We start from the raw sequence: 8,124 nt of genomic DNA, 5'->3' as shown, positions 1-8,124 counted from the left end.
TATCTATCTATCGGTCTGTCTATCTTTAAAACTGAAAGACATCCATTAAAAATACACAATGACAGCATATTTAGTGTGTAATTGATGCTAAAACACAATTCTCACTCTCCTAATATAGCTGATTTTTGACAATGAACTGCATTTTTCATGTGAAGCATTTGATGTCATAAAGATGTAAACCTCACAAAGCAATTCTGTCACTGGTCAGTTTGCTTGACAGACATCTGACTTTAGCCAATGGAAACATGGTGACATGTAAATATGAAAGCACATTAGGACAAAATATGCAATAAGATAGAGGCAAAGGGAGATGGCTGCTGGGAATGTATTTATTTTTATCCCAGAACACCTTTAAATCTAAGTATTAATACTACGTTGATGTACTTTTCAAATTGGAGAGCTACTTTTTACTAAAAGTACATCTCCCTTATATAATTAAGTATAATGCAGACCTGCTCAAAAACTTAGTATAATTAAAGAAGTCTTATGCCATAAATGATGATGATGATGATGATGATGATGATGAGAGCTGCTTATGTGAATGTCTATAGTGGTTTTCTCTACCAGTGTCACTGTATTAGACAACTGTTATCAAACTTAGCAATAATGATGCATTAATCTGCCAATCAAGTGTGGAAGCTTGCTATGTGTATAGGCATAGTAAACACATATCATCATCATCCTCATTATCATTTATTTATATAGTGTCACTAATAGCGCAGCGCTGTACAGAGAACCCATTCACATCAGTCCCTACCCTATTGGAGCTTACAGTCTAAATTCCCTAATATAGACACACACTCACACACAGACAGAGAGGGAGAGACTAGGGTCAATTTTGATAGCAGCCAATTAACCTAACAGTATGTTTTTTGGAGTGTGGGAGGAAACCGCAGCACCCGGAGGAAACCCACGCAAACACAGGGAGAACATACAAACTTCACACAGATAAGGCCATGGTTGATATAAGTACTGGCTCTGCTTACCATTGTCCAGTCTAGTACATAACTGTATTAATGCTGTGAAATATTATTACTTTGAATGCCTTAAATATGCAAGAGCGCATTTGGGTAAGTTTATGCTAATAAAAGATATATGCACTTTTCTTGCCTACCCATACTATTTAATAACCACCAAAAATTAAGCAATGTGTGGGCACTGCTTCCAGTTGAAATCAGTCTGTCTGTCTGTCTATCTATCTATCTATCTATCTATCTATCTATCTATCTATCTATCTATCTATCGGTCTGTCTATCTTTAAAACTGAAAGACATCCATTAAAAATACACAATGACAGCATATTTAGTGTGTAATTGATGCTAAAACACAATTCTCACTCTCCTAATATAGCTGATTTTTGACAATGAACTGCATTTTTCATGTGAAGCATTTGATGTCATAAAGATGTAAACCTCACAAAGCAATTCTGTCACTGGTCAGTTTGCTTGACAGACATCTGACTTTAGCCAATGGAAACATGGTGACATGTAAATATGAAAGCACATTAGGACAAAATATGCAATAAGATAGAGGCAAAGGGAGATGGCTGCTGGGAATGTATTTATTTTTTATCCCAGAACACCTTTAAATCTAAGTATTAATACTACGTTGATGTACTTTTCAAATTGGAGAGCTACTTTTTACTAAAAGTACATCTCCCTTATATAATTAAGTATAATGCAGACCTGCTCAAAAACTTAGTATAATTAAAGAAGTCTTATGCTATAAATGATGATGATGATGATGATGAGAGCTGCTTATGTGAATGTCTATAGTGGTTTTCTCTACCAGTGTCACTGTATTAGACAACTGTTATCAAACTTAGCAATAATGATGCATTAATCTGCCAATCAAGTGTGGAAGCTTGCTATGTGTATAGGCATAGTAAACACATATCATCATCATCCTCATTATCATTTATTTATATAGTGTCACTAATAGCGCAGCGCTGTACAGAGAACCCATTCACATCAGTCCCTACCCTATTGGAGCTTACAGTCTAAATTCCCTAATATAGACACACACTCACACACAGAGAGAGAGGGAGAGACTAGGGTCAATTTTGATAGCAGCCAATTAACCTAACAGTATGTTTTTTGGAGTGTGGGAGGAAACCGCAGCACCCGGAGGAAACCCACGCAAACACAGGGAGAACATACAAACTTCACACAGATAAGGCCATGGTTGATATAAGTACTGGCTCTGCTTACCATTGTCCAGTCTAGTACATAACTGTATTAATGCTGTGAAATATTATTACTTTGAATGCCTTAAATATGCAAGAGCGCATTTGGGTAAGTTTATGCTAATAAAAGATATATGCACTTTTCTTGCCTACCCATACTATTTAATAACCACCAAAAATTAAGCAATGTGTGGGCACTGCTTCCAGTTGAAATCAGTCTGTCTGTCTGTCTGTCTATCTATCTATCTATCTATCTATCTATCTATCTATCTATCTATCTATCTATCTATCTATCGGTCTGTCTATCTTTAAAACTGAAAGACATCCATTAAAAATACACAATGACAGCATATTTAGTGTGTAATTGATGCTAAAACACAATTCTCACTCTCCTAATATAGCTGATTTTTGACAATGAACTGCATTTTTCATGTGAAGCATTTGATGTCATAAAGATGTAAACCTCACAAAGCAATTCTGTCACTGGTCAGTTTGCTTGACAGACATCTGACTTTAGCCAATGGAAACATGGTGACATGTAAATATGAAAGCACATTAGGACAAAATATGCAATAAGATAGAGGCAAAGGGAGATGGCTGCTGGGAATGTATTTATTTTTTATCCCAGAACACCTTTAAATCTAAGTATTAATACTACGTTGATGTACTTTTCAAATTGGAGAGCTACTTTTTACTAAAAGTACATCTCCCTTATATAATTAAGTATAATGCAGACCTGCTCAAAAACTTAGTATAATTAAAGAAGTCTTATGCCATAAATGATGATGATGATGATGATGAGAGCTGCTTATGTGAATGTCTATAGTGGTTTTCTCTACCAGTGTCACTGTATTAGACAACTGTTATCAAACTTAGCAATAATGATGCATTAATCTGCCAATCAAGTGTGGAAGCTTGCTATGTGTATAGGCATAGTAAACACATATCATCATCATCCTCATTATCATTTATTTATATAGTGTCACTAATAGCGCAGCGCTGTACAGAGAACCCATTCACATCAGTCCCTACCCTATTGGAGCTTACAGTCTAAATTCCCTAATATAGACACACACTCACACACAGAGAGAGAGGGAGAGACTAGGGTCAATTTTGATAGCAGCCAATTAACCTAACAGTATGTTTTTTGGAGTGTGGGAGGAAACCGCAGCACCCGGAGGAAACCCACGCAAACACAGGGAGAACATACAAACTTCACACAGATAAGGCCATGGTTGATATAAGTACTGGCTCTGCTTACCATTGTCCAGTCTAGTACATAACTGTATTAATGCTGTGAAATATTATTACTTTGAATGCCTTAAATATGCAAGAGCGCATTTGGGTAAGTTTATGCTAATAAAAGATATATGCACTTTTCTTGCCTACCCATACTATTTAATAACCACCAAAAATTAAGCAATGTGTGGGCACTGCTTCCAGTTGAAATCAGTCTGTCTGTCTGTCTGTCTATCTATCTATCTATCTATCTATCTATCTATCTATCTATCTATCTATCTATCTATCTATCTATCTATCTATCTATCGGTCTGTCTATCTTTAAAACTGAAAGACATCCATTAAAAATACACAATGACAGCATATTTAGTGTGTAATTGATGCTAAAACACAATTCTCACTCTCCTAATATAGCTGATTTTTGACAATGAACTGCATTTTTCATGTGAAGCATTTGATGTCATAAAGATGTAAACCTCACAAAGCAATTCTGTCACTGGTCAGTTTGCTTGACAGACATCTGACTTTAGCCAATGGAAACATGGTGACATGTAAATATGAAAGCACATTAGGACAAAATATGCAATAAGATAGAGGCAAAGGGAGATGGCTGCTGGGAATGTATTTATTTTTTATCCCAGAACACCTTTAAATCTAAGTATTAATACTACGTTGATGTACTTTTCAAATTGGAGAGCTACTTTTTACTAAAAGTACATCTCCCTTATATAATTAAGTATAATGCAGACCTGCTCAAAAACTTAGTATAATTAAAGAAGTCTTATGCCATAAATGATGATGATGATGATGATGAGAGCTGCTTATGTGAATGTCTATAGTGGTTTTCTCTACCAGTGTCACTGTATTAGACAACTGTTATCAAACTTAGCAATAATGATGCATTAATCTGCCAATCAAGTGTGGAAGCTTGCTATGTGTATAGGCATAGTAAACACATATCATCATCATCCTCATTATCATTTATTTATATAGTGTCACTAATAGCGCAGCGCTGTACAGAGAACCCATTCACATCAGTCCCTACCCTATTGGAGCTTACAGTCTAAATTCCCTAATATAGACACACACTCACACACAGAGAGAGAGGGAGAGACTAGGGTCAATTTTGATAGCAGCCAATTAACCTAACAGTATGTTTTTTGGAGTGTGGGAGGAAACCGCAGCACCCGGAGGAAACCCACGCAAACACAGGGAGAACATACAAACTTCACACAGATAAGGCCATGGTTGATATAAGTACTGGCTCTGCTTACCATTGTCCAGTCTAGTACATAACTGTATTAATGCTGTGAAATATTATTACTTTGAATGCCTTAAATATGCAAGAGCGCATTTGGGTAAGTTTATGCTAATAAAAGATATATGCACTTTTCTTGCCTACCCATACTATTTAATAACCACCAAAAATTAAGCAATGTGTGGGCACTGCTTCCAGTTGAAATCAGTCTGTCTGTCTGTCTATCTATCTATCTATCTATCTATCTATCTATCTATCTATCTATCTATCTATCTATCTATCTATCGGTCTGTCTATCTTTAAAACTGAAAGACATCCATTAAAAATACACAATGACAGCATATTTAGTGTGTAATTGATGTTAAAACACAATTCTCACTCTCCTAATATAGCTGATTTTTGACAATGAACTGCATTTTTCATGTGAAGCATTTGATGTCATAAAGATGTAAACCTCACAAAGCAATTCTGTCACTGGTCAGTTTGCTTGACAGACATCTGACTTTAGCCAATGGAAACATGGTGACATGTAAATATGAAAGCACATTAGGACAAAATATGCAATAAGATAGAGGCAAATGGAGATGGCTGCTGGGAATGTATTTATTTTTATCCCAGAACACCTTTAAATCTAAGTATTAATACTACGTTGATGTACTTTTCAAATTGGAGAGCTACTTTTTACTAAAAGTACATCTCCCTTATATAATTAAGTATAATGCAGACCTGCTCAAAAACTTAGTATAATTAAAGAAGTCTTATGCCATAAATGATGATGATGATGATGATGAGAGCTGCTTATGTGAATGTCTATAGTGGTTTTCTCTACCAGTGTCACTGTATTAGACAACTGTTATCAAACTTAGCAATAATGATGCATTAATCTGCCAATCAAGTGTGGAAGCTTGCTATGTGTATAGGCATAGTAAACACATATCATCATCATCCTCATTATCATTTATTTATATAGTGTCACTAATAGCGCAGCGCTGTACAGAGAACCCATTCACATCAGTCCCTACCCTATTGGAGCTTACAGTCTAAATTCCCTAATATAGACACACACTCACACACAGAGAGAGAGGGAGAGACTAGGGTCAATTTTGATAGCAGCCAATTAACCTAACAGTATGTTTTTTGGAGTGTGGGAGGAAACCGCAGCACCCGGAGGAAACCCACGCAAACACAGGGAGAACATACAAACTTCACACAGATAAGGCCATGGTTGATATAAGTACTGGCTCTGCTTACCATTGTCCAGTCTAGTACATAACTGTATTAATGCTGTGAAATATTATTACTTTGAATGCCTTAAATATGCAAGAGCGCATTTGGGTAAGTTTATGCTAATAAAAGATATATGCACTTTTCTTGCCTACCCATACTATTTAATAACCACCAAAAATTAAGCAATGTGTGGGCACTGCTTCCAGTTGAAATCAGTCTGTCTGTCTGTCTATCTATCTATCTATCTATCTATCTATCTATCTATCTATCTATCGGTCTGTCTATCTTTAAAACTGAAAGACATCCATTAAAAATACACAATGACAGCATATTTAGTGTGTAATTGATGCTAAAACACAATTCTCACTCTCCTAATATAGCTGATTTTTGACAATGAACTGCATTTTTCATGTGAAGCATTTGATGTCATAAAGATGTAAACCTCACAAAGCAATTCTGTCACTGGTCAGTTTGCTTGACAGACATCTGACTTTAGCCAATGGAAACATGGTGACATGTAAATATGAAAGCACATTAGGACAAAATATGCAATAAGATAGAGGCAAAGGGAGATGGCTGCTGGGAATGTATTTATTTTTTATCCCAGAACACCTTTAAATCTAAGTATTAATACTACGTTGATGTACTTTTCAAATTGGAGAGCTACTTTTTACTAAAAGTACATCTCCCTTATATAATTAAGTATAATGCAGACCTGCTCAAAAACTTAGTATAATTAAAGAAGTCTTATGCCATAAATGATGATGATGATGATGATGAGAGCTGCTTATGTGAATGTCTATAGTGGTTTTCTCTACCAGTGTCACTGTATTAGACAACTGTTATCAAACTTAGCAATAATGATGCATTAATCTGCCAATCAAGTGTGGAAGCTTGCTATGTGTATAGGCATAGTAAACACATATCATCATCATCCTCATTATCATTTATTTATATAGTGTCACTAATAGCGCAGCGCTGTACAGAGAACCCATTCACATCAGTCCCTACCCTATTGGAGCTTACAGTCTAAATTCCCTAATATAGACACACACTCACACACAGAGAGAGAGGGAGAGACTAGGGTCAATTTTGATAGCAGCCAATTAACCTAACAGTATGTTTTTTGGAGTGTGGGAGGAAACCGCAGCACCCGGAGGAAACCCACGCAAACACAGGGAGAACATACAAACTTCACACAGATAAGGCCATGGTTGATATAAGTACTGGCTCTGCTTACCATTGTCCAGTCTAGTACATAACTGTATTAATGCTGTGAAATATTATTACTTTGAATGCCTTAAATATGCAAGAGCGCATTTGGGTAAGTTTATGCTAATAAAAGATATATGCACTTTTCTTGCCTACCCATACTATTTAATAACCACCAAAAATTAAGCAATGTGTGGGCACTGCTTCCAGTTGAAATCAGTCTGTCTGTCTGTCTATCTATCTATCTATCTATCTATCTATCTATCTATCTATCGGTCTGTCTATCTTTAAAACTGAAAGACATCCATTAAAAATACACAATGACAGCATATTTAGTGTGTAATTGATGCTAAAACACAATTCTCACTCTCCTAATATAGCTGATTTTTGACAATGAACTGCATTTTTCATGTGAAGCATTTGATGTCATAAAGATGTAAACCTCACAAAGCAATTCTGTCACTGGTCAGTTTGCTTGACAGACATCTGACTTTAGCCAATGGAAACATGGTGACATGTAAATATGAAAGCACATTAGGACAAAATATGCAATAAGATAGAGGCAAAGGGAGATGGCTGCTGGGAATGTATTTATTTTTTATCCCAGAACACCTTTAAATCTAAGTATTAATACTACGTTGATGTACTTTTCAAATTGGAGAGCTACTTTTTACTAAAAGTACATCTCCCTTATATAATTAAGTATAATGCAGACCTGCTCAAAAACTTAGTATAATTAAAGAAGTCTTATGCCATAAATGATGATGATGATGATGATGAGAGCTGCTTATGTGAATGTCTATAGTGGTTTTCTCTACCAGTGTCACTGTATTAGACAACTGTTATCAAACTTAGCAATAATGATGCATTAATCTGCCAATCAAGTGTGGAAGCTTGCTATGTGTATAGGCATAGTAAACACATATCATCATCATCCTCATTATCATTTATTTATATAGTGTCACTAATAGCGCAGCGCTGTACAGAGAACCCATTCACATCA

This window comes from Mixophyes fleayi, unplaced genomic scaffold (assembly GCF_038048845.1).
Source record: "Mixophyes fleayi isolate aMixFle1 unplaced genomic scaffold, aMixFle1.hap1 Scaffold_30, whole genome shotgun sequence".
Classification (NCBI taxonomy): Eukaryota; Metazoa; Chordata; class Amphibia; order Anura; family Limnodynastidae; genus Mixophyes; species Mixophyes fleayi.
Note: the sequence above shows the minus strand (reverse complement) of the source record.